Source organism: Capricornis sumatraensis, chromosome X, assembly GCF_032405125.1.
Source record: "Capricornis sumatraensis isolate serow.1 chromosome X, serow.2, whole genome shotgun sequence".
Lineage (NCBI taxonomy): Eukaryota > Metazoa > Chordata > Mammalia > Artiodactyla > Bovidae > Capricornis > Capricornis sumatraensis.
Window position 1 is genome coordinate 126,842,253 of NC_091092.1, and position 26,560 is coordinate 126,868,812.

A 26,560-nucleotide genomic window follows, 5' to 3' on the forward strand; every position below is an offset into this window, starting at 1 on the left:
GTTTCATTCTTTGACAAGTGGTTGACCAGTTTTCCCAGCACCACTTGTTAAAGAGATTGTCTTTACTCCATTGTATATTCTTGCCTCCTTTGTCAAAGATAAGGTGTCCATATGTGTGTGGATTTATCTCTGGGCTTTCTATTTTGTTCCATTGATCTATATGTCTGTCTTTGTGCCAGTACCATACTGTTTTGATGACTGTGGCTTTGTAGTAGAGCCTGAAGTCAGGCAAGTTAGATTCTTTACCATCTGAGCCACCAGTGAAGCTTAGTGGGTTGCAACTCTGGCTGCCTATTAGAGTCACCTGGGGAGACCTGCCTGGGGGTCCAATGGTTGGGACTCTCCGCTTCCACTGCAGACAGGGGTAGGGGAGTGACCAGGGTTTGCTCCCTGATCTGGGGACTAGTATCCCACACACTGCTCAGTGTGGTCAAAGAAAATAGAATTACCTGGGGAACTTTAAAAAATTCACATCCCCCCACTTAAAAAAGGAAGAATGCTCAGCTTCTCACCCAGAAATGTTGATTCTGTTTGTTTGTCAGCAGGGCCCAGATTTTTTTTTTTTTTCCTCAAGGTCTCCAAGTGATTCTAATGGGCTTCCAGAGATGGGAAATATTTCCTTCTGAGTGTCACTGCAACGAAACTGGTGGTTCTCTCTGAATGGTTGTCTCTTGCAGTGGGGTAACAAGGAGGATCCTGAGTAGTTTCTGGGGAGTCTGTCTGGTTTAGTCAAGAAAAGCTCAAAACAGTGGCTGAACTGGTTTTTATCTGGTACATTTTCTCTCCTACCTATAGTCTTAGAACATTCCAATCTATTTTAAGCCTTCCTGTGGTTTCCAAAGCACAATACTTTCGAACTGAAGACTTACCATTTCAAATCTCATGGGCTAGGATTCAATCTAGAGCAGAACTTAAGTATCCCAATTAGTAATTGGATTGAAAAAAGACCCAGGAAAGTGCGCTTCATAAAAGAGTGAAATTGTGTTTTATGCGGTTGTTGTTGCTATCACCTGTGGTTTCAACTGCAGGAAAAATAGGAAAAAGCCATGAAACAATCATTGTATTGGGTGGGCCAAAAAGTTCATTCTGGTGTTTCCGTGACATGTCACAAGAAACCCAAATGAACTTCTTGGCCAATGCAATATTTGAACATGGGTACATGTGAATTTGAGTTTCTGGCTCAGCCACTTGTTAGCTATGAGTCCTTGCCTTCTCTGAGCAGATGTTTCATGAAAGATGGAAGCATTAGCAGATCTCAGAAGGAAATTTTGTAGATTAAAGGAGGTTATGTTAGTGGTGCTTGGCAAGGAGTGAGTCCCAAGTAAATGGCAGTCACCCTGGTGTGCTATTTGGCTAAGGCTATGATGCTGCTGCATAGCAAACACCCCACCCCTAAATCTTAGTGGTTGACCAAGATACCATTGATGTTCTTCCTCATGTGTCTGTGGGTCACTTATGGCAGCTCTGCTTAAGGCTGTGAATCAGACTGAGGTCTGTTCACATGTGTCTCATTTTGCAGTCAGCAGCTTCCTGGGGTATGCACTTGTCATGGCAGATGACAGAAATACAAGAAGAACTTGGCAGAAATTTGCAATGCCCTTTAATATCTCAGCGCAGAACTCATTAATGATCACTTGTGCCCATTTTCCCTTAGCCCGAGCAAGTCATATGGTGAATTTCAAGGTCAGTGGGATGGAGAAGTATAATCTACCTAGTGAAACTATGGCACAATACAGAGAATAGAAGGAAAAATTATGAACAAATAATACATTCTTCCACACTTCCCTTCTGCAGGGTGTCAACAGAGGAGAAAAGAAGCGTGGGTAAGGAGGGAAGAAATAAATAGTTGGATCCCATAGGAACTCTACCTTGTGCCTCATTTGGAAGGGCTTGTCTGGCCTCCTTTGTAGAACTGGTCCAGCACTCTTTGCAGGCAGAGAAAAGCAGTTCCGTGGGCGTGGCAGCTTTCTGGATCCTCCCCCACTCCAGGTATTTGTGATGAGGGACACACTACTCAGAGACAGTCTAGAATTCACCAGAAGCCTTCTTAAATTCTGCTTGCTGGAACACATCTAATTTTATTTGGAAGATAAACGGAAGCAAGAGCTGGTGAAATTCAGCAAAACAGACTATACTACACACCAGTTGTCACAATCACCACATCTTTGTCTAAATTCAACGCCTTCTGTTTAATGTATGGGCGCTGTCTCTTATGATTTGCTCCAAATGACATCATCTCTTCTCCCGTATATAATAGAGTGAAATGGCTCAGTCGCATCTGACTCTTTGCGACCCCGTGAACTGTAGCCTGCCAGGCTCCTCCGTCCATGGGATTCTCCAGGCAAGAGTACTGGAGTGGGTTGCCATTTCCTTCTCCAGGGGATCTTCCCAGCCCAGGGATGGAACCCAGGTCTCCCACATTGCAGGTGGACACTTTAACCTCTGAGCCACCAGGGAAGACCCCAGGACATAATGGTGGTAGGCTAAGAGTCCTTCATTTGAATTCTAATATTTCATTTGTATTTCAAATCTAGGTGAATAGGCAGCCCCACCTCTATTTAACCAGAGGGTTCTGGCCAAATATGTAGTGCGGTTGTAGACACTTACCAGATACACCCTCATATATTCCCTAATTTCAGGAGGAGTTGAGTGAATTAATCAAAGGTGTTTAACTGTCATAACTGAGGATCACTCCGAACGTATCTCCAGATTTCAAACTGTATGAAAGTCATCTCCCTAAAGGTCGTTTTGAAGATATTTAGCAATAGCTGTGCGAGCAGAGGATGGCAGGCAGAGCTGGGCTCTGTTACAATCTCAGAAGAGTTACACAACCACCCTTCTCCAGGTGTGGTCCCTGGACCATCAACATCAGAATCACCAGGGCTGTTTGTTAAAAAGGCAGAGTCACAGGGAACCCCCCAGACTTAATGAGTTGGAATTTCTGGGTGTAGGACCCAAGAATCTCCACTTCTGTATACATCAAGGCTTTTGTATAACCTCAAATTTAGACAAAGTTCCCATACATCTTTGATTCCCAGTATCAGTTATGGAAAATGCAAAGTTTTTCTAATGCCAAATGAATCATTCTCACTGTTAAACAAAAAGGACCTCTTTCATTATTACTATTACTGAAGGATTTTTTAAAAGACTAAATTTGTTGAAACTTTCAGCCAGGGTACTATTGGAATAAGATTTATTTTGCCCCCTTCGCTCTTTTTTTTAACATAATTTGAACATTTGAAACTCTTTTCATGAAGACTATTTCAGTAATAAACATTTTCCTCCCATTTTCTCAGATACCGATGGCCTACAAAAGTTGTATAAAGATTTTTAGATGAAAGATGAAAGTTAAGAGACACAATTATTGGGAAGGACAGGAGATTTTATTTGTGTGTTACATGTAACACATATTCCCCCTAATGAATAGATGATCAACTGCGTTTTTATGGTGTTTTAGGTAAAAGGACTGTCTTCGGTGAAAGTAGTGTAACCACCTAAATAAGGATTATCTTTCATCTTCCACTGAGTAAGTATATTTTAATGTTTTCAATCTATGCGCGTGGGATAATAAAAAGCATCAACTGCTTCAATAAGTGAATTAAACAAAAAGACAGTTTTGAGAGCTGAGAGAAGTATAAAAATCATCAACCAAGAACCAGTCTAATGGACTCCTCCCTCCCTTTTCTACCTTCTTTCACCTCCTATTATTACATGTAAGTTGAAAGGGCTTCATCTTAATGGCTTCCTGCTTCCAACTGTGTGGAAAGTGAGTTGGAATCATTTGGAGTATTCTGAAACCTTACTGTAATCATGAACACAGAGATGCAAAGAGATGTTGAAACATCTGTTTTCCAGATTAAGAATATCACCCAGATAGTTGGGGAACAAAGTTTTCCATTATCTCGCCTTAAATCCAATTAGCAAATACATGTCATTCTAAAAGATTCTGGTAACCATTGCTCAGAGGGAGAACAATCCAGAAAAGAAACACAAAAAGGATATTTTCAGCACCATGAAATTTAAGGACTAAGAGAACTATGGTAAGAAAGATAATGATAAAGCTCATGCATGTAAGACTTTTATGTGGTTGGGCTCAGAGTTTTTTCACTTTATTTTATGACAAGTAAATAAATGGTTGAGTGACAAGAAGAAAATAAGGTTACCTTCAAGGTGATTTCAACAGAAAAAGTATTTCCCTGTGAAAATACCAAGATGTTTCCTGACCAACAGGATTGGAATGTCAAGGGTTCAAATGCATTCACCGAGCATTTATTTCTATTTTGAATTTCCCTAAACTGTTTGCCTCAACATATCCTCCCAACATTTTTGAGAGAGGTCAAGGGTTTAAGAGGCCCTGGGGTTTAAGCTCACAATTCTGGTTCACAAACATATCTCATGTCAAAGTGTGAGTGTGCTATAGAAAGTGAAGTCGCTCAGTCGTGTCCGACTCTTTGCGACCCCGTGGACTGTAGCCCACCAGGCTCCTCCGTCCATGGGATTCTCTAGGCAAGAGTACTGGAGTGGGTTGCCATTCCCTTCTCCAGAAGATCTTCCCCACCCAGGGACCGAACTGGTGTCTCCTGCATTGCAGGCAGACGCTTTAACTCCTGAGCCACCAGGGAAGCCCAATATTTCTTTGAGCTCCTTTCTTGGGTGGGAGGCGCGGGAGGCACGAATACTGGAGTGGGCTGCCATTCCCTTCTCCAGGAGATCTTCCCGACCGAGGGATTGAACCCGGGTCTCCCGCATTGTAGGCAGACCCTTTACCGTCTGAGCCACCAGGGAAGTCTTGAGTGTGCTATAGCTGAACATAACATGGTCACATCTGTTCAGCTGCCTGGTGATTTTACTTGCAGTATCCAGTAAATGGTGCTATTACAGTGCTCCTGCAGTCAAAGGTCTCATTGTAACCTGATTCTATTTTCTATAATTGAGAATCAGTTTTGTGTTTGGTTCACAGGTGCTGATGCTACTGCTAAGTCACTTCAGTCCTGTCCGACTCTGTGTGACCCCATAGATGGCAGCCCACCAGGCTCCCCTGTCCCTGGGATTCTCCAGGCAAGAACACTGGAGTGGGTTGCCATTTCCTTCTCCAATGCATGAAAGTGAAAAGTGAAAGGGAAGTCGCTCATTCGTGTCCGACTCTTAGCGACCCCATGGGCTGCAGCCTGCCAGGCTCCTCCGTCCATGGGATTTTCCAGGCAAGAGTACTGGAGTTGGGTGCCATTGCCTTCTCTGTTGGTTCACAGCTATTCATAACTAAACTTTGAGTTTCTCCACCAGAGTCTTGATGCCTGTTTCTAAAACAAATACTGTGCCTTAAAATTGGCCAACATAGATATTTTGCTTAATTGAAGAGTGGAAGAGTTTTACCCCAATTTATTCATTTTTGTACATACCACTGCTTGAAGGACTCCGGACTTGTCTGTGCAATTGTAACTGAAATAAATAGGGCACAATACCTAGCATATATGATATACTCTTGATAAATATTTGCTGAATGAATGAAAAAAAATAGTGGCTTTAGACTGAATTATGGTGGCAAATTTGCACACGCAAACACACACACACTCACTTCTTTTACCATTATGGGGATGACCCGGAATTCTTTGAGATGTCAAGGTTAGTTCTGGAGAAGGGAATGGCAACACATTCCAATAGTCTTGCCTGGCAAATGGACAGAGGAGCCTGGAGGGCTATAGTCCATGGGATTGCAAAGAGGTGGACGCAACTGAGTGACTGAGCACCTCACGAAACTGGGTGGGGGGTGCAGAAAGAAGATATAAAGCTTAGTTCTAAATAGGGATGCCTCTATTGATGTTTGATGATTACGAACCCCACCCCCACCCCCCATAGGGTTCTCAGAATCTGAACTGGAGCACCTTTCTCTGTCCTTGCAGTGAGCTGCAGACACTTGATCTTCCAGTGGAGATTGCCAAACCTTTGCGGGCAGAAACCTGGTCTTATATCATCTTTGAAGTTCTCACTGCACCTAATTTAGGGCATACCCATAGAGAAGGTTCTATTATTATCCCCATTTTCACATGAGGAAACTGAGGTTAAGCAGCTGAAGTCATCTTAAGTTAAAGTCGGATAGTTAGTGGTGAAGACAGTGCTAGTGTTTGATCCCTGGCAGGGTGAGGCCTGAGGCTCCTCTGCCTAGGGTAATGTATCAGAAAGGTAGCTGCTACCCTCCCCCCACCCCCCAAAAAAGTAAGGTAAGGAGTCAACTATGAAATTACAACTCAGAGAATAAGAGTAATGAAAAAACTAAATGTTCTAGACCTGCCAAGACATTGGAGTAACTTAGATAGAAATTATGAAACTGTATTATCTGTCCTGGGTATTTACTCAACAAGATCCTGGCAAATAAATCCAATTCAAGAGAGAGATTCAGGGGAATCATTTGCTTTTCCCTCTCTGTAGACACTACATCGTTCAAATGCCAAGGAAGACCTAAAAGGGAACCTTTTGTGTGAAATAGGTAGTATGTATCAAACAGAGTGTGGCCAGTCCTCTGGAATTGCCTGAAACTCTCCAGTGAGAAGCAACGGGAATTTTTCTCTAGTAGATCCTCTCACAGCTGATGCCCCATCCTCTGTCTCTCTTCCTTTTGGCCAGTTTGCTTCTTGAAGCTAGGCAGAACATCCTTAAAGAAACGAGCATCCTCTGCCTCTCTACTTTAAGTTCTTAGTAGTTTGGGAAGCTTTGTGGAGTCTGTAGGACATGGGCCAATTAGGAGAGAAACAGAGGGATGGGGGGGGTGGTGAGGGAAGAAACAGACACACAGAGACAGTGAGACATGGAGAGAGGTGAAATGACACTGAAAGTCCTTGAGAGTGTACTGACCTTAGAAAGCCTTTTCGAAACCAGTCACTAATTCAATATGATGAATTACCTTAAAGTAGCTAGTAGAGTGTTTCCTGAGAAGAATTGGAGGTCGCTTCAAAGGAAATAAATAAACCACAACTAATGTGCTGATGTTTTAAAGAGAAAAGGCAATTGCTAAAAATGACCATCCAATTTCCATTACTTACTACAGTCATTAGAAACAAGGAATATGTTTATTGATCTGAAGTGGTTCAAACAGTATTTTCTTTGTTCAAACCAATTTAGCTGGAGGAAAAGTCAAGAGTTTGCCTTGTGTGGGGGCGGTGGTGGGGGGGATTGTGGAGAGAAAGAGATTCTTTACATAAAAACTGTTGTTTTTCTATCCTCGGGCCACTCATCTAAGAAGAATAACTGGGTTTCTATTAAAGCAAAGGAATTGTGGCCCCTGATCACTATTGGTTTAGCTCTAGGCCCTTGAGACTCAAAGTAGGTTTGGCATTAGCAATATCAGTATAATCCGGGCATACATTAGACAGGTAGATTCTCTGGCCCCATCCCAGTCCTAACTGAATCATCATCTAGTTTTTAACAAGATGTTTCCTGATTCATAGGCACATTAATGTTTGAGAAGTACTAGTCTAGACCAACATGAATGGTTATTTAAACAGTTGATAGAAAAAAGAGATGGTTAAATAAAGGAGGAAATACTATCTGATAAAAGCACTTTTGTCCAAAGATTTGTTGGTGTTGATAAACTTGCTCCTATCCACTTAACCCAGGTTTGAAGTAAAATCTTCATAGGCCCATTCTGAAATGACGTTTTCCAGCTCCAGCGTCCTCATGGTTGACTGAGCTCCCACAAATGGTTGCTGACTTTGTTTGTGTCCCCAGGTGAGCAGAAATGAGTGAACAAGCAGAAAAAAGCAGTTCCGTGCGAGAGAGACCTGCACGTTCATGTTCTCCTGAGAAACCAAGTGAGATGGAACTGAAGCAGAAGAAACGGGTGGAGCAGCAGATGAAACGGGTGGAGCAGCAGATGAAACGGGTGGAGCAGCAGTTAAAATGGTTGTCATTTCAAAATTCCGGGCCTCAGGCAGCCAACTTTAACCCTAAATTAAGGCAGCTGATGAAGGAAGGGCAAATGGCAAGCAAGAATGAGTCTGTTCCTGTAAAACGCAAAGTCAACAAGTATGACCAAAAGGGCAGGCTCACCTTCAATCAGGCTGACCTGTGTGACTGCCTTGATAAAGACTGCCAGGGTTGCTTCTACCCGTGCCCCAAGTGTAACTCCACCAAGTGCGGGCCCACTTGCCGCTGCAACCGCCGCTGGGTCTACCACACCATAGTCGATGAGAATGGGGAGGTCATCAGCAAGATGCCATTCGACCTCTCTGACTAGGAGCAGCCCTCCAGGCTGATGCATTTTCTCTGCTTTGCAGTTATACCAGCCTCTGTCTCCTGGGTGAATTTTAGGACTGGGGGACAAAAAGTTTTACAAATACAGTTTAGACTAGTTAGTGTTCTCTGAAGCCATAGAACCCTGTGTAATGCACTGTCTTTCTCTAACCTTCCTGCTGTGATGACTCAGATTCCTCCCCTGGTAACCAGCAACTGAATTCCTACTCTGCTCTCGGGTTAAAAATCCCTTTCCTCTTTGCTGGTACCTTAGGAGATGGAGTTTTAGGTTTTTTAGAATTCTGTAGCTGAGAGCTTATCTTGACAAAGAACATATGTTTATAATAGTTACCGTTAGGATCTTACACATTATCAATTCTAAATCAGAATTCTATTTGGATTGACTTGCACTGCATATTCATAGTCTCATGCTTTTAGTGTTACTGTTTTAACAATATTAAAATGAAATTTGTTTTTTTAAAAAAAACATTTACTAGGCCCCATGGCCAACTGTCCCAACATATGAGCACAAAATGAGAGATTCAATTTAAGTGATATCCAAAATGCCAACTGGAAGCAGACTTCAAAGGACAAATTTTAATCTAATTGTTACCTAGAAATGATTTAAAAGCAGTTTTTTAGTGGCTAAGGTTACCAGCCACACAGAACTGGCCAACGTGGTATAAAATTCCTAAGGCCTAAGTTGCATTTGGTCTTAGAGGTATAGGATTTAAGGAAATTCAGCTAGAGTTTCTGCTGACCTCAGTGAAGATACCATCTCAGAAGACTGATGTGAAACATCTGGGCCAGGTTTGGCAGCTATTGTGCAAAACTGTTTCTAGGGAAAATCTCTATGAAACTGTTCACACCCACAGCGTCATCGGGAAAGTTTCTCTTCAGTCATCTTTGATACCAAGTTTTATTCAAATGATCTATCTGTAAGGAGAAAATTGCTTTTTCCACTTTTCCACGTTTATGTCTCATGAACATTTAATTGCTCCTTCTGAAGCTTTGGATTCGGCACAAAGAGTTCAGTCTTTCCACTGAACACAGTTGTGCAGGCCCTGGCCGAGGCTGCAGAAATAATGGGCTAAAAATAGACAGAAGGCTCCTATCTCTATCCCACCAAATGGCTATGTATGTTTACCCACTAGAAAATATTCACCTGTAACCACTTTTGCCTCTGACTAACTCACCCAAAATCTCTGTGTGGCAAATTAATTAATAAAAAGCATTTAATTTTCCTTACTTTGATTTTTTTGTGTGTGAGAAAGTGTGTGTGTTTTAGACCCAAGAGAGAAAAAAAAAAAACATTTCCCCCCCTTCCCTGAAGCAAATCCATGTTTTGTTCTTGGGCAAACACCAATCACTTTCCATCAGAAATTCCTGATAGTGATATTAGGTTGGTGCAAAAGTTTTGCCTCATCCGCCATATTCACCTGACCTCTTGCCCACCACTTCTTCAAGCATCCTGACAACTTTTTGTGAGGGAAAGGCTTCCACAACCAGCAGGAGGCAGAAAATGCTTTCCAAGAATTTAATCAAATCCTGAAGCACGGATTTTTTTTTTAATTTTTATTTTTACTTTATTTTACTTTACAATACTGTATTGGTTTCGACATACATTGACATGAATCCACCACGGGTGTACACAGATTTTTAAAAAGTTATTCATTTATCTTTAAATGTTATTTTTTAATTGAAGGATAATTGCTTTACAGAATTTGTTTTCTGTCAAACCTCAACATGAATCAGGCATAAGTATACATATGTCCCCTCCCTCTTGAACCTCCCCCTCATCTCCGTCCCCATGCCACCCCTCTAGGTTGGTACAGAGACCCTGTTTGAGATCCCTGAGATATAGAGCAAATTCCCTTTGGCTATCTGTTTTACATACGGTAATGCAAGTTTCCATGTTACTCTCGCCATACATCTCACCCTCTCCTGCCTTCTCCCCGTGTCCATGAGTCTGTTCCTCCATTGCTGCCCTGCAAATAAATTCTTTGGTACCATCTGTCTAGATTCTGTATATATGCATTAGTAGACGATATTTCTCTTTCTCTTTCTGACTTACTTCACTCTGTATAATAGGCTCTAGGTTCATCCACCTCATTGGAACTGACTCAAATGTGTTCCTTTTTATGGCTGAGTAATATTCCATTGTGTATATGTACCACGACTTCTTTATCCATTCATCTGGCAGTGGACATCACGGTTGCTTCTATGTCCTAGCTGTTGTAAACAGTGCTGCAGTGATCATTGGGGTACATGTGTCTTTTTCAGTTTCGGTTTCCTCAGGGTATATGCCTAGCAGTGGGAATGCTGGGTTATATGGTGGTTTTATTCCTAGTTTTTTAAGGAATCTCCATACCGTCTTCCATAGTGACTGTATCAATTTACATTCCCACCAACAGTGCAAGTGTTGATCCACACCCTCTCCTGTTTGTAGACTTTTTGATGAGGGCCATTCTGACCAGTGTGAGGTGATACTTCATTGTAGTTTGGATTTGCATTTCTTTAATAATGAGCAATATTGAGCATCTTTTCATGTCTGTCTGAGCCATCTGTATGTCTTCTTGGAGAAATGTCTGTTTAGATCTTTTCCCCACTTTTTAATTGGGTTGTTTTTCTGGAATTGAGTTGTATGAGCTGCTTGTATATTTTGGAAATTAATCCTTTGTCAGTTGTTTGATTTGCTATTATTTCCTCCCGTTCTGAGGGTTGTCTTTTCACCTTTCTTATAGTTTCCTTTGCTGTGCAAAAGCGTTTAGTTTAATCAGGTCCCGCTTGTTTACTTTGTTTTTTATTTCCATTACTCTAGGAAGAGGGTCATAGAGGATCTTGCTTTGATTTCTGATATTGAGTGTTCTGCCTATGTTTTCCTCTAAGAGTTTTATAGTTCCTGGTGTTACATTTAGATCATTAATCCATTTTGAGTTTCTCTTTGAGTATGGTGTTAAGAAGTGTTCTAATTTCGTTCTTTTACATGTAGCTGTCCATTTTTCCCATCACCGATTATTGAAGAGGTTGTCTTTGCCCCATTGTACATTCTTGTCTCCTGTCTTGTTCCATTGGTCTATATTTCTGTTTTTGCGAAGCACAGATTTTTATGCTACAGGAATAAACAAACTTATTTCTCGTTGGTGAAAATGTGTTGAATGTAACGGTTCCTATTTTGATTCACAAAGATGAGTTTGAGTCTAGTTATATTGATTTAAATTTCGTGGTCTGAACCCTCAATTACATTTGCAGCAACCTAATACTTTGCTTGTTTTACAGGTCATCTTAGACCAAGAGTTTAAATAAAATGAGCTCTCAGAATCAGTAGTTTTTCTTTTTAATACTCAAACCGGTATCCAGCTTTGCTGAATTGGTGAAGATGGGCTTGAAAATACAAACTGAACTTTCATTCTAGTCAAAGAACAGTCTTGTGCTTCAAAGATAGGAACCCAGGGACTTCCCTGGCAGTCCAGTGGTTAAGACTCTGTGCTTCCAGTTCAGGGGATATGGGTTCAATCCCTGGTCGGGGAGCTAAAGCAATTCGTCTGAACCTACCCGGAATCTTTGCAGTGCAAAAGTAGTTGTTATCACTGTCCATTTACCTGCTGCAGTGCCCTTTGCATTTGAAAAGCACAGAGGTAATAGTGTTACCATGTTCACAAAACTACTAGAGAAAGGTTGATAAACAATTTATAACCACTTTCACAGCAAAGAACACATTTGTCTGAGCTTTTGGAGGATGCTATTTACAGTCAGTTAACAATTCCCAAGGTGTGGTAGGTAGCCCTCCAAGATGGTCCCCAGTGGTCCTCTGATATTTTGTAATCCTTTTCCCTGAAGTGGTGGCTGAACTTAGTGACTTGGTTCTAGTGAACAGAATAAGGCCCAAGTGATGGTGACTGAGACTTGGTCATAAAGGGCAGTGTGGCCTTTCTTTTGCATCCTCATGGTCATCTGCTCTAGAGCAGGCCGGCTGCCCTGTGTGAGCCGCCCCGTGAGGAAGCCAACGTGACAAAGAATTGGCAACTCTGGCCAAAACCTCGTGAGTATTTTTGGAAGGGGGTCTTGTTGCCTCATCAAGCTTTGAATGACTGTAGTCCTAGCTGACACCTCGATGAGAGGTGTCAACCTTGTGAGAGACCTTCAGCCAGAACCACCCAGCCACGCTGCTTCCTGACTTTTCCCTCACAGAAACTGTGAGATAAGAAATGCTCGTCGTTTTAAGATGCTAACGTTTGGGGTGATTTGCTGTGCAGCAATGGCTCGCTAACACAGAGGGCTGTCATGCTTCTTCTAGATTTATCCCTTTATTTATTCAGCAGGTGTTTATTGAGAAACTACCACATGCCAGGCATTGTGTCTATGGGATTTTCCAGACACGAGTCTTGGAGTGGGTTGCCATTCCCTTCTCAAAGGCAATGTGTATGCAGAGGTTAATCATCTACTGAACATGAGAAACATGCTTAAGGGGCCCCTGGTTTCTGGGCTCTATATACATAGCATACAGAAACAAATTTTACCCTTGGAAAACTGTGGTGGTTCTCTTTGGAAATACCATCTACCACCTAGACTTACTACTACACATTTGCTATTTGTATGTTAATGGCCCAACAAATATTTACAGGTTGAAGACTTCTCTGTGAATTGTGCTCACCTGTTGAAACTAGAGATGGCACTCGAAACCTCTGTCCCTACTATGTCCCCTCAAATTTGTGTATTGAAACCTCACTCCCAAGGTGATGGTAGTAGGAGGTGGGACCTTTGGGAAGTGATTAGGTCATTAGGGTAATGCCCTAATGAATGAGTCTCTTATAGAAGAGACCCAAGAGAGCTCCCTTACTTCTGAGGACCGTTAGGCCAGTAGAATCTTTCTAGCATGCCATAGATATAAATACATATCGAATACCAGTCAGTTCGACAATGAAAAATCATCTCTGACACGTTTATTAACATCCTCTGGGTATAGATTTAGATAATGACATTTGTAGTGCTTAAACTTCTCTGGAATGTGGGTTCAAATGCTAACTAGCCACCTCTAAGGATTAATCTAAGGATTAGCTTTAAGGAGTAAAGTTCATTTATACATGTTTACACATTTACACCACACTCTTTATACCATACAGACAATATGTGGGCATGTACTGTCTAAACCCTAACTTTCTGAGTACAAGCTGCCCCAGTGAGCCACCACTGTCTTCCAGTGCTCCAGGGGCAGGCTCTGTCCCTGGATGCTGGGTGGGTGGATCAGTCTAATTCTGGTTGGGAAGCTCCCTTGTTGGCATATGAAAGTGAAAAAAAATGAAAGTCTCACAGTTCTGTCCCAACTCTTTGCAGTTCCAATGGACTGCAGCCTGTCCTCGTCTATCCATGAAGTTCTCCAGGCAAGAGTATTGGAGTGGGTTGCCATTTCTTTCTCCCAGGGATCTTCCCAAGCCGGGGATTGGACCCAGGTCTCCTGCATTGCAGGCAGATTCTTTACCAACTGAGCCAGGATCAGCTCTATCAAGGGTGAAGTTAGCAATTTTCTCTCTACCTGCCAACTTCTTTGTTTTGTCTTTGTAAGTTATTCACATTTCAGGTTGGCGAGAGGTATCTGTTGGGTACTTTGAAACACCCCAGCTGCAAACTGGCATGCTCTTGGCCCTTCTGAGAGGTCTTCCAAGAATCCTCTTGACAGACCTTTGAACTCTTGCCTGTTGACCTTCTCCCACTTACACCATGCTTCAAAGCAGGCTTTGACTCCACAGCTCTGTATCCCCAGCATCTAACACACAACCTGGTACACGGTAGGTGCTCAGTGAATGTTTGTTTAATGAGTGAGTCATTGATAGCAGGACATGCTTTTTCATGGGCGTTTTAGAAGTGTTGGTCAATAGCTCATTACAAACCTGCTTGAAATGACTGAGATAAGCAACCTTAGATGACTCGAGCAAACACAAAGTAGTTCCTAGAAAGAATGTCTTTTTCTTTTAACGTATGTTCCTGGTTTTGTCTTTTCCATTACTCATTGAAAATCGCAACGACCCTTTCCTGTCCACCTGAAACTATCACAACATTGTTAACTGGCTATCCTCCAATACAAAATAAAGTGTAATAAAAAAAAAGTAGAAAAAAATAGAACTAAAAAAAAAGAAAGTAGCAACTATCGAATTCCCTGGTGGTCCAGTGGTTAAGACTCAGGAACATGTGTTCACATATATGTGTGTATATATATGTATGTATGTGTATATATATGGGGCTTCCCTGGTGGCCCAGACAGTAGACTCTGCCTTGAAAACATATTCATTTCATTTAATGCTAGTTTATCCAGAGGCTAATCTAACAAATTAATTGATTACCTATGTTTTGAGGTCATCTTATGGCCTACTACAAGTTCTGTTAAATAAAAAGGAAACAACAAATCCTACTGTAGAGCACAGGGAACTATATTCAATATTTACCCTGTGTTAAACCATAATGGAAAAGAATATAGAAAAGAATGTCTATATGAATATAACTGAGGCACTTTGTTATAAAGCAGAGATTGGCACAACATTGTCAATCAACTGCACTTCAACAAAAAATTAAATATAAAATGTAAGTAAATAACAGAGGAAAAGCTCCATGGTAGGTACTGAATCAATGTTTGCTGAATTAATTATTATAAAATCTTTAAAAATGATGGCAACAGAGGCATGTTTTGTCAGTATTATCATATGTAAGTAGCTGATAATGCATAGTTTAGGGCAACCTCTAAAACCATTGGCCCACATTTTTGTCCTACCTGTGTAAATTTAAATGATTTGTGTTATTCGTCATTCTTAGCTAAAGCATAAATTTCTTCCTTAAGATACTAAGTTTGAGATACCAGCAGTTCCAACATCTGACACCACTTAGTTGTGTGGCCTTGAATAAAGTGTTCTACTTCTCTGCACCTTGATTTCAGTTTTCCCTTCTGTCAAATGTAGATACTGGAGTGTGGAGTCAACCTTTGATTCAGTTATACCCAGGACCTAAACTAGGATGAGGCAAGTGAACTGCTCACCTTGGGAGTAAAATTGAAGGGGGATTGGGTGGGGTCGCCAAAACACCTCAGTAATCAAGAAAAGTAATATTTCAATGCAGTATTTAAAGAAATCAAAGCTAATACAAAAGATGTATTATGACCAAAATATCAACATTTTAAAGATGGGATCACTGTTGCTGATTTTTCCTTTGGCCTCTGACTCCAGTGTGGTTTAGCATGGCACTGTATCTGATCCGGATTTTTATTTTTCTTTCCTTCTTTTTTTTTTTTTTTCTTTTGCCGTGGTGCACACCTCAGGGGATCTTAGTTCCCTGACCAGGGGCCAAACTTGTGCCCCCTGGAAGTGGAAGGGTAGAGTCCTAACCCCTGGATCACCAGGGGAGTCCCTGATTTCTCAATAAACACTTCATTAAACCATCATTCATGTTATTGCCCTCTTACATTTTGCACTGGGATTGAGTCCTGGTCCTGTTACATACATTTAATGAATGCCTGCCATTTACTGAGCACTGCTGGGACATAGCAGCCCTTGCTTTCAAGGAGCTCACAACTTTATTAGGAAAAACAGGAGAGTGAGCAGAGAGTAAGTAGGACAATGGGAGACGTTTGGGGACAGAGCTAAGCAATGGAAGGAATGATATCAGATGAGCCCATGTGGACTAAAAAACACAGCATTTCATCCCGAGGTGGTATGTATCACAGAGCGGTGATGAATGCAGGCTGGAGATGGAGGCCTTGGAGTCAAGCCCTACCTCTTCCAGTTCTAACTGGCTGTGTAATCTTGTGCAGTGTATCCTTTTAACTTCCCTGCACTTCTGTTTCTTTCCTCATTAGTAAAAGTGAGAAGAATTACATCACTTAAGGGGGTTGTGAGGGTGACTTGAGCTCATATAGTGAGTCCTGAGAATAGAGCCGGAATGTAGGAAAAATTGTTAAATGTTACTTTTAACTAGAAAACACTCACTTTGAGCAAGGACAAGCTCTATTAGATAAGGTTAAACCCAGCTCTTTTCTAGGCAAGCTGGTAAGAGTTGCAGTGATGTTTATCTTTCCCCGACTTGTCACTCTGTGTCCCAAACCACTTTCCCTTAGTTCCAGTTGAGCAGGAAAAGCCGTTTCATCTTTGGCAGTTCTTCCAAATTCAGTAGACTGTGACTGGTCATTTAGAAAGTTAATGAACAATTAATGGCTCATGTACAAATGTACAAATCCTCACCATTTTTTTCTCGGAACCTTTGATAGAAACAATTGGACACCATAATGTTCCCCTTAGAATGCACATGGAGTCTCTTACTCACCATGTTTTAGAGGGAGACTGATATGAGCCCTTGGAGGTGGGTAGAAGCAACCTTCCAGTACCTTACAAAATCTTATGAATAGGAGCACAGGGCTGAACTGGGAAGAGCACTTTTACTTCTACTGGACTGAAGGAGTAGAAATTTTGCTTTTTCAGCTCAACAAGATTCCACCACCTTAATTTGAATCAATTGGATATTTGGAGAGGGTCTAAGAGGGTACCATCTCTGCTCCCCTAATTTATTCCTGTAACTCTGTCAGCTCTGATGTTGTAAAAAAAAAAAAAAAGTCCCACTATTTAAAAAGTACTCCTCAGTTTTCCAAATTGTCTCAAAATTTACACATGGACTAAGTGATAGATGGTATTTATGAATTGTTCATTATTTTCTTAACTGTAATAATAATAGCACTGTGGTCATATAAGGAAATTATTTTCCTTCCTTCTGTCCTTCCTTTTGAGAAGCATATTAGAAGTAAAAAGGACGTAATAACTGAGATTTGCTTTACAGAAAACTTGAACCCCCTCAAAAAAAGTGTGAAGCATACCTGATAAAACAAGAATGGCAAGGCATTGGTTGTTGGATCTGGATAAGTCCGGAGTGGTTACTTGTAGTGTCTGGTTTTATGTAATTTGGAAATTTTCCCAACAACAAAACACGTTTGGGGAACTTCCCTGGCAGTCCAGTGGTTAAGACTTTGCGCTTCTATTGCAGAGGTTTCAGGTTTGATCATTCGTTGAGAAACTAAGATCCCGCAGGCCATGCAGAGAGTCCAAATAGAAAAAAAAAAACCACGATTTTCTATTTTTAGGCACTGTTTCTCAGTCTTGCCTTGGCACCCCCACCTGGGCAACAGGCTGGCATTATCCCGTCCTCAATCCTGTAATGTGGTTTCTCTACCAGTCTGCGAGTGTGAATTGCAGGTGCAGTTGAAATAGAGACCCTCTCAGTCCTTGGAGCAGTCATAGGACCTAAGGCAGAGGGTGGGGCTCTTGAAGCGGTCAGAGTTTCTGCCCTGGTAGCCGGGGACCATATGTAGCCTCAACCTTCTACCCTGGGTTGCTGTTCTGATAATCACTGTCTTTGAGCCAAGGGGTGAAAAAACACTGACTCAAGACTATTCCTGTTAAAAGTCAATATTCCTTGGGAGGAGTTGACTCAGCAAGCTATTATCAACTCTCCTGATCCTGACAGCTCAGTGATACCTCCCCTGGATAATGGGTGAGTTTTGGACTATGGCCAAGATTGGGTGGGATACGACCCTGGGGAAACCAGTGAGCTGGGCTCCAGAATGAAGTTGGCCTGAGGGGAAGTGGGGAGGAAAGATGCTGAAATGTTAGAGCTGGGTGGTGGTGGTATTGGGAAGGATTGTGGGCAGGGGTGTCCCAGGGAACCCCAGAAGGAAGAAGTCACATTCTCTGATTCTTCTCAGAACAGAGCTCCTTCTAGGCTGCTTCATAGTGGTGTCATGTAACAGTTCCACATGGAGAAGTAACTCACCAAGAAACTTCCCAGGTCTTCTACCCCCCACAGATGTATGTACACCTGAAATTTTACCAAGTCGTTAAAGGACTGTGCTCAGGGGAATTCTTCAGTTCGGTTCAGTCACTCGGTCATGTCCGACTTTGTGACCCCCATGGACTGCAACACACCAGGCTTTCCTGTCCATCACCAACTCCTGGAGCTGACTCGAACTCATGTCCATTGAGTCGGTGATGCCATCCAACCATCTCACCCTCTGTTGTCCCCTTCTCCTCCCACCTTCAATCTTTCCCAGCATCAGGGTCTTTCCCAATGAGTCAGTTCTTTGCATCAGGTGGCCAAAGTATTGGAGCTTCAGCCTCAGCATCAGTCCTTCCAATGAATCTTCAGGACTGATCTCCTTAGGGTGGACTGGTTTGATCTCCTAAGAGTCTTCTCCAACACCACAGTTGAAAAGCATTGATTCTTTGGCGCTCAGCTTTCTTTATAGTCCAACTCTCACATCCATACATGACTGCTGGAAAAACCATAGCTTTGACTAGACAGACTTTTGTCGGCAAAGTAATGTCTCTGCTCTTTAGGTTGCTGTCTAGGTTGGTCTTGGCTTTTCTTCCAAGGAGCAAGCATCTTTTAATTTCATGGCTGCAGTCACCGTTTGCAGTGATTTTGGAGGCCCCCCAAATAAAGTCTCTCAACTGTTTCCATTGTTTCCCCATCTATTTGCCATGAAGTGATGGGACTGGATGCCATCAACTTAGTTTTCAGAATGTTGAGTTTTAAGCCAACTTGTTCACTCTCCTCTTTCATTTTCATCAAGAGGCTCTTTAGGTCTTCTTCGCTTTCTGCTGCAAGTTTATTGTCACCTGCATATCTCAATCAAATACTCCAAGTGAGTTTTTATCCTTCTGTTTTCATTTGGGTTCCCTCAGAAGCAGAAACACTATTGTTGGGGGAGTAGGAGTAGGAATCACGCCAGCCCTGGACTGATTTCCTTTGGAGATTTTTTTTTAATAGAAGAAATGAATACACTTCCAGCTTATTTAAGACACAGTTATTCTGGATTTTGATAACTCACAACCAAACTTCAGTTCAGTTCAGTCGCTCCGTCGTGTCCGACTCTTTGTGACCCCATGAACCACAGCATGCCAGGTCTCCCAGTCCATCACGAATTCCCAGAGTCCACCCAAACCAAACTTAATCCCAACCAATTCAGAATCATGCCAAGGGTGGGAAGATCCTGGGGATAAATTCAACTCAAAGGCTACAGCACACACTTTGAGGTGAGCCAGGGAAGCTGAGGTCTTTCCAAACCAAAGAGGCAGGAATGACGTCAACAAAGATTCAGGGGCTGCAATGAGCCCAGATGGAGCCAACAGAATGTTGGGGAGAAAGCTAGAAGTCCCTTCTATGCCTAGACTGTGGTGCTTAAAGGTAGAGAACGCAAAAAAGAGACGATTAGAAGTGAGGATGGCTAAGACTTTGTGATCAATTAGGCATCAGGGGTGAGGAGAGGGAAGAGCGAAGGAAAGACAGTCCCAGGTCTGTGGCTTGGGAAACTGGAGAGATGGTGCTGCCATTTTGAGCGAGGGCACTCAGGGGAGAGAGATTTAGAGAGATGATCAGATTTGGAGAGGTGAGTTTTGGACACATTGGGGTTAAGGTGCTCATGGGAGATCCAAGTGGAGATACTTTTAAGCTGTTGGATGTGGACTCCACAGAGGAGAGCAGGGCTAGAAACATTCATCTAGACCAGTCAGTCTATAGATGGGCTTCATGGCAAGGATATGTTCAGGACAATGAGGAAATTGTGTGGGATGAGAAGACAACAGTTGGCTTGTTAACAGCAAGGAAAGCATAGGAAAAAAAAAAAAAAGGCCAACTAAGCTATGAAGAAGAATGGGAGGAAGTGGCAAGAGATGAGGCAGAAAAGAAGTGGGGTGGTGTATTCCAGCATCCAAGTGAAGGAGGAGTTTCAAGAGGGGTCATGAGCAATGTGAAACAACACACAGAAATGTCTAATAAATGCTGTCGGTGCCAAGCCTGCATTTCCTCATCACTTATCAGTGTATGCAGCCAAATTTCCAACTGCCAGAACCTGCATCGCTTTGATTCTGGACTTTCTCTGGTTTCCAGAACCTGCTCTGTCCATCGACACGGAGGGCTGGAAATGCCAGGGAATTAAGGCATGCCATTTCCCCTCAAATAGCCACCAGCTGATGGTTGCCGAAAGCTGGTGTACAACTATTTCACCTACCTTGCCCCTTGAGCAATGTAACTCTGAGATTCAGATTCTACACCATTTCCCAGAGTTCCGTGAAACAGGATTAAGTTCTGGTTGCAGAGCACAGTGACTTGTTTAATAACACACTCTGTGTTGACTTTCTTCCCTTGCCTTCTCACTTCTTCACTCCTTTACCTGTATTTCCTGGGATCTCCTTGCAAATAAACCATTTACACTCGAATCCTTCCCTCAGGTTCTACTTCTAGGGGAACTCAGATTATCTAGAAAGAGAAAGCCTGGGAAACATCCATGAGAATGGCTTTCTGTAGCTAGCTCCATTGGTGACTTGAGTGAGAGAGTTGGGAATGGAAGGAGAGAGGCTTCATTTCAGGGAGATAAATGAATAAGAGAGGAATGATGGAGAAGATACTTCAGAAGCAAAGTTATCAGGACTTAGCCGGTGGTCCAGTGGTTAAGACTCTGCCTTCCAATGTAGGGAAGCTTTGGTTCAATTCCTGTTTGGGTAACTAAGGTCCTAAATACTGCAGAGTGTGGCCAAAAATTAAAAAAAAAAAAAGCAACGTTACCAACTGAAGAGAAAGAATGGTGACCTCACATTTCAGGTCAATAGGATTTAATCCGTCTTGCTAATAGCACCCTAACTACTGTTGAGTGTTCACCTTTCTCCCACGATGCCCTGTCTTGGAGAAATGTGGTATTGCCTTTGGTGGAAGTTAATGGGCCTGCTCCCTCACCCTGATGCGGGCAGGTGACCTAGGCTAGACCATGCCAAGTCCTATCCCAAGTGTTTGAATCCTGAGTGAGATAAGAATATGAAGCCTAGTGAAAGGTCATTTATCACAGCACTCTGGTGCTAAACAGACTTTTACAAACATTTTTGTCTCAAAAAACCTTGCAACAAATGAACTTTTGCTCCAGGTTGCCAGTGGCAGTTTCTGCGCCAAGAATCCTGATTAATAAGACAGGGCTAGAGCAAAGGATTTTACAGAATGAGAATGATTTGTTTCTACTCAGAATTTTTGCTTTTCTTAAAAATCTCTTTAATAATCTAAAGCTTGTTTGATTGCACTTTTTGCATCTTTCTCTCCCCCGCCTGTAGCCTTGTATGTGTTTAGGGCAGCAATCCCCAACCATTTTGGCACCAGGGACTGGTTGCATGGAAAACAAATTTTCCATGGACCAGAGTGGGGGTGGGAGGATGGTTTCAGGATGATTCAAACACATACGTTTATTGTGCACCTTATTTCTATTATTATTACATCAGTTCCACCTCATACCTTCAGGCACTAGATCCTGGAGATTGGGGACCCCGGTTTAAGGTGTACAATGTGATTTTGTACATGTAGATATTGTCAAATGATTACCACAGTAAGGTTAGTTAACACACCTATCACCTCACATAGTTACCTTTCGTGTGTCTATGTTTCTTTGTGGTGAGAACCATTTCAGATTTACTCTTTTAGCAACTTTCTAGTATATAATATAGCATTGTTAACGATAGTCAGCACGCTGTATGTCTCCCTATTTCTCCTCCTGCCACCCCTCTCCTAAAAGCTCCTGGCAGCCACCATTCTACTCTCTGTTTCTCTGCAGTCGGCTTTTTTGTTAGATTCTACACGCAAGATGACACCGTATTTGTCTTTATCTGACTTATTTCACTTAGTGTAGTGCTGTCAAGGTTGTCACAAATGGCAGGATTTCGTACTCTTTTATGGCTAAGTATCGTGTATACCTGGAGAAGGCAATGGCAGCCCACTCAAGTACTCTTGCCTGGAAAACCCCATGGCTGGAGGAGCCTGGTAGGCTGCGGTCCATGGGGTCACTAAGAGTCAGACATGACTGAGTGACTTCACTTTCACTTTTCACTTTCATGCATTGGAGAAGGAAATGGCAACCCACTCCAGTGTTCTTGCCTGGAGAATCCCAGGGACGGGGGAGCCTGGCGGGCTGCCGTCTATGGGGTCGCACAGAGTCAGACACGACTGAAGTGATTTAGCAGCATTGTGTGTACCACATCTTCTGTCTCCATTTATCTGTTGATGGACATTTAGGTTATTTCCATCTGTGTTTGTTGTGAATTACAATGCTGCAGTGAACATGGGGGTGAACATATATCTTCAAGAGAGTGATTTAATTTCCTTTGGATGTATAAATCCAGAAGTGGGATTGCTGGATCATTCAGTTCAGTCACTCAGTTGTGACCCCATGAACTGCAGCACGCCAGGCTCCCCTGTCCATCACCAATTCCTGAAGCTTGCTCAAACTCATGTCCATTGAGTCGGTGATGCCATCCAACCATCTCATCCTCTGTCGTCCCCTTCTCCTCCTGCCTTCGATCTTTCCCAGCATCAGGGTCTTTCCCAATGAGTCAGTTCTTCGCATCAGGTGGCCAAAATACTGGAGTTTCAGCTTCAGCATCACTCCTTGCAATGAATATTCAGGGCTGATTCCCTTTAGGATTGACTGGTTTGATTTCATAGGGTAGTTCTATTTTTAATATTTTGAGGAACCTGCATATTGTTGTCCATAGTGACTGAACCAATTTATATCTGTACCAACAGTGCACAAAGGTTACATTTTCTCTACATCCTTTCCAACACTGTTTTCTCATGTCTTTGTGATAATAACCATCTTGTGTGAGATGATACCGCATTGTGGTTTTGATTTGCATTTCTGTGTTTTAGTACATATTTTTCATGTTCCTGAGAGGCCATTTGTATATACTCTTGTGGAAAATGTCTATTCAGGACCTGGGCCCATTTTAAAATTAGATTATTTTGGTTTTATGCTATTGAAATGTATGAGGTCTTTACATATTTCGGATATTAACCCATTATCAGATATACGGTTTGCAAATGTTCTCTCCATTCCATAGGTTGCCTTTTCCTTTTGTTGATTGCTTCCTCTGCTGTAGAGAAGCCTTGTAGTTCGATGTATTTTAATTTTTTTATTCGATGTTTCTTTTTGATCTTCTTGCTTATGCTTTTAGTGTTATATCGAAAAAGTTATTACCAAGACGCATGTCAAGGAGATTTCCCCCTGTTTTCTTCTAGTTTTATGGTTTTGAAGAGGAAAAGTTAACATTTTACACAACCTCCTTCTCCTTCTGCAACTTGGCTTGCCCTTTGCAAAGTCTAGACCATGTAGGTCACATATTCTCAGAAAGTGGGGACTTGAAATACTAGGAACTAGAGTTTATCCTACTCACCCTTGTCCTGCTCTTTGCAATTGCTCAGCCCCTGCACACCTGCTTAATCATGCCTGTCCAGGCCAGGTATCCCCCTCCCCATCTTGACTGCTGTTTCCCAGAGCAAAACCCCTTAGTTTAAACCAGCCTGTTAACAGCTAGTGTTGCCCACTATAGTCTGTCTATACAAACTCTGTAATCCCTTTGTTCGGGTGTTAACTCCTCTGGGCCCGCAGGCAGAACAAACCTGAGTTCTCCAACTCTCCGAGTGAGGTGCTTGGTTTCTCGAGTACTGGTTTCTGCAACAGTTTCAAGTCTTTTTATTGAAGAACTACTCAGCTTTTTTTTTTCTGATAACCTGTGTTCAATGTGAAAAGTTAAAGTATTCTGAAGAAGGGGAAAAAAACACCTTATAATTCCATTGCTCAAAGGCAAATACTATTGATTTAGTTGAGATGGTACCATGTATGCAATTTAGTATACAGTTTATGGAATATGGCATACTTCTTTTTTAAAAGTTTACATAAAATACATCATTTCTTTACCTCAAGAACAACTTCTCAAATACAATTTTAATGAGTCAAAATGTTGTCTTATGGATATAACATACTTTTCTAAAATTTTTCCACCATCATTTAACATTCTCTCTCTCTCTCAAAACTCTTATCATAAAAAATAATTTCCGGAGCAACTTCTTTCATAAATCTTGGCCTGGCGGTTCTGATTCTGTCTTCAGGCTTGATTCCCAGAACTGCAGTTATTGTTTCAAAAGGAATGAACATTTTAAAAGCTCCAGAGAGCTTGTGCCAGAATGTCCAGATAATAAGATACCAATTTATATTTCCATCAGTGCTCTTCATGGGATTTATTTTTTAATGGTTTAATGTGACAGAAGCCAGCTATTTCATTTCTTTTTTCTTTGATTTGAATTGAGTCAGTTTCCTCCTTTCTGAATTATCTATATTTGTACTAATATTTTTCTCAGGGATTTATATGAACTCTTTATTAAATCTATTAACCTGTTTCATTTCTGAAAACATGTTCCTGTTTCATTGTTCACCTTTTCAGCTGATTATGATGCTTTTAGCTATTCAACCATTTACATTTTATACAGTTAAGTCCGGGAAGCATTTTCCTTATGAAAATATCTTTGAGTTTTTCATTGTTTTAAGCGTGTAAAGTCTTCTCTCATCCCTATGTTTAATAAACATTCATTCTGGATAGTGTGTCTTGAATTTTCTGTTTAGTAATATTGTCCACATGCAGTCTTTTGCCCACTTTTTAAAAAAATTAATTTCTTTTTTATTGAAGGATAATTGCTTTACAGAATTTTGCTGTTTTCTGTCAAACCTCAACAGGAATCAGCCATAGGTATACATATATCCCCTCCGTTTTGAACCTCCCTCCCATCTCCCTCCCCATCCCACCCCTCTAGGTTGATATAGAGCCCCTGTGTGAGTTTTATGAGCTATACAGAAAATCCCCGTTGGTTTTTTTTTTTTCCTTAAACAGAGATTAGAGTCCCCCTCAAGGCCTAGACAGTAAAGAGTGTGTTTACAAAGTGGGAGAGCCAGATTCACTCCTGGGGAAGCATCTCCCTGAGAAGGGAATGGCTACCCACTGCAGTATTCTTGCCTGGAGAATTACATGGACAGAAGTGCCTGGAGGGCTACAGTCCTTGGGGTCGCAAATAATCTGAGCACGACTGAGTGGGTTCAGGACTCTATTTCACTCGACAGTATAGTGAACCTTCTCTGTGTCAACTGCAGCGCCCATATATCATTATCTTTAGCCACCAAGAAAAGCCTTATTCAAAAGAAATCAGACCCGGAGTGTCGAGGAGAAAACATGGAGTCAGGGGCCTGGGAACAAGGGACTGGAAGCTGGATTCAAGGGAGCTGGGACGGGGAGAGGCGTGAATCTTGGGGGCGGGGACTCAGCGTTCATTTGCATAACCAGAACACACTGCACACAATAGAATTTCCATCTACTATTTCAATTTAGTGTAGATTTCTTTTAAACGTAGTATTTTGAAGAATGACCCTTCATCCACTTTCGTGAGAAGATCTGCAAATACTCGACCCCGAATTTCCCATGTCGTGCCTCACCCTCACTGAAGTAGGAGTGAGCATTCCCTAGTCCCTATGTGCACAGGAACCACAGATATATAGGAAATCAACACTGCTAATTTTTGGAGGTCTTGTGAAATAAACAAGGCCAACATTGTTGTACGCAAAATCAGACTTTGAAAGTTTTGAGGCAGGGTTTATTCCTGAGTTTCATATACTTAGCAGTTTTCTGTGTGTTTATCGTTTGAAATTATGAGGTTAGGTTTTTGTCTGCTCCGATGATACTCTCAGCCATATCCGACTATTCTGTAACCCGTGCACTATGGCACTTCAGGTTTCCGCGTCTATCGTCCATTCTCAGAGCTTACTCATACTCAGGCCCTTCGAATCAATGGTGCTATCTAACCGTCTCATTTTCTGTCGTCTCCTTCCTCCTCCCACCTTTAGTCCTTCTCAGCATCAGGGTCTTTTCCAGGTAGTCAGTTCTTGGCATCAGGTGGCCGAAGTATTGGAGTGTCAGTGTCAGCATCACTTCTTCCAATGAATATTCACGACTGATTTCCTTTAGGGTGCACTGGTCAGATCCCTTGGCCGTCCAAGGGACTGTCAAGAGTCTTCTCCAAGACCACAGTCCAAACCCTGTGACTTTGGATTGTGATTTTTTCAATGCTTTGGCCCTCAGCTTTCTTTGTAGTGAAACTCTCAAATCCGTACATGACTACTGGAAAAACCATAGCAATGACTGGATCTTTGGTGGCAAAGGAATATCTCTGCTTTTTAATATGCGGTCTTGGCTGGTCCTAGCTTTTCTGAAGCCAAGTAGCAAGCCTCTTTTAATTTCATGGCTGAGGTCACCGTCCTCTGTGATCATTGTACTCAGTTTTAATATAAGTTAAATATTATATCTGTTACAAGTTTGTCAGCAAGGAAATTACCTCCAGTGAAGAAACTTCTAAACAAACGTCAATGAGTATGAGCCTTTAGATAAACTCTATTAAGAATAATGATGCTTTAGGAATGTCTGTCTAAAATAGTATCTCCAGATTGGGGTAA

The 26,560-nt window shown here is 41.9% G+C and overlaps 1 pseudogene; it reads left to right on the forward strand.

The window, feature by feature from the left end:
• Positions 1-7,732: 7,732 nt before the first annotated feature.
• Positions 7,733-8,230, forward strand: LOC138072021 (ARL14 effector protein-like pseudogene; annotated as a pseudogene).
• The last annotated feature ends 18,330 nt before the right edge of the window (positions 8,231-26,560 follow it).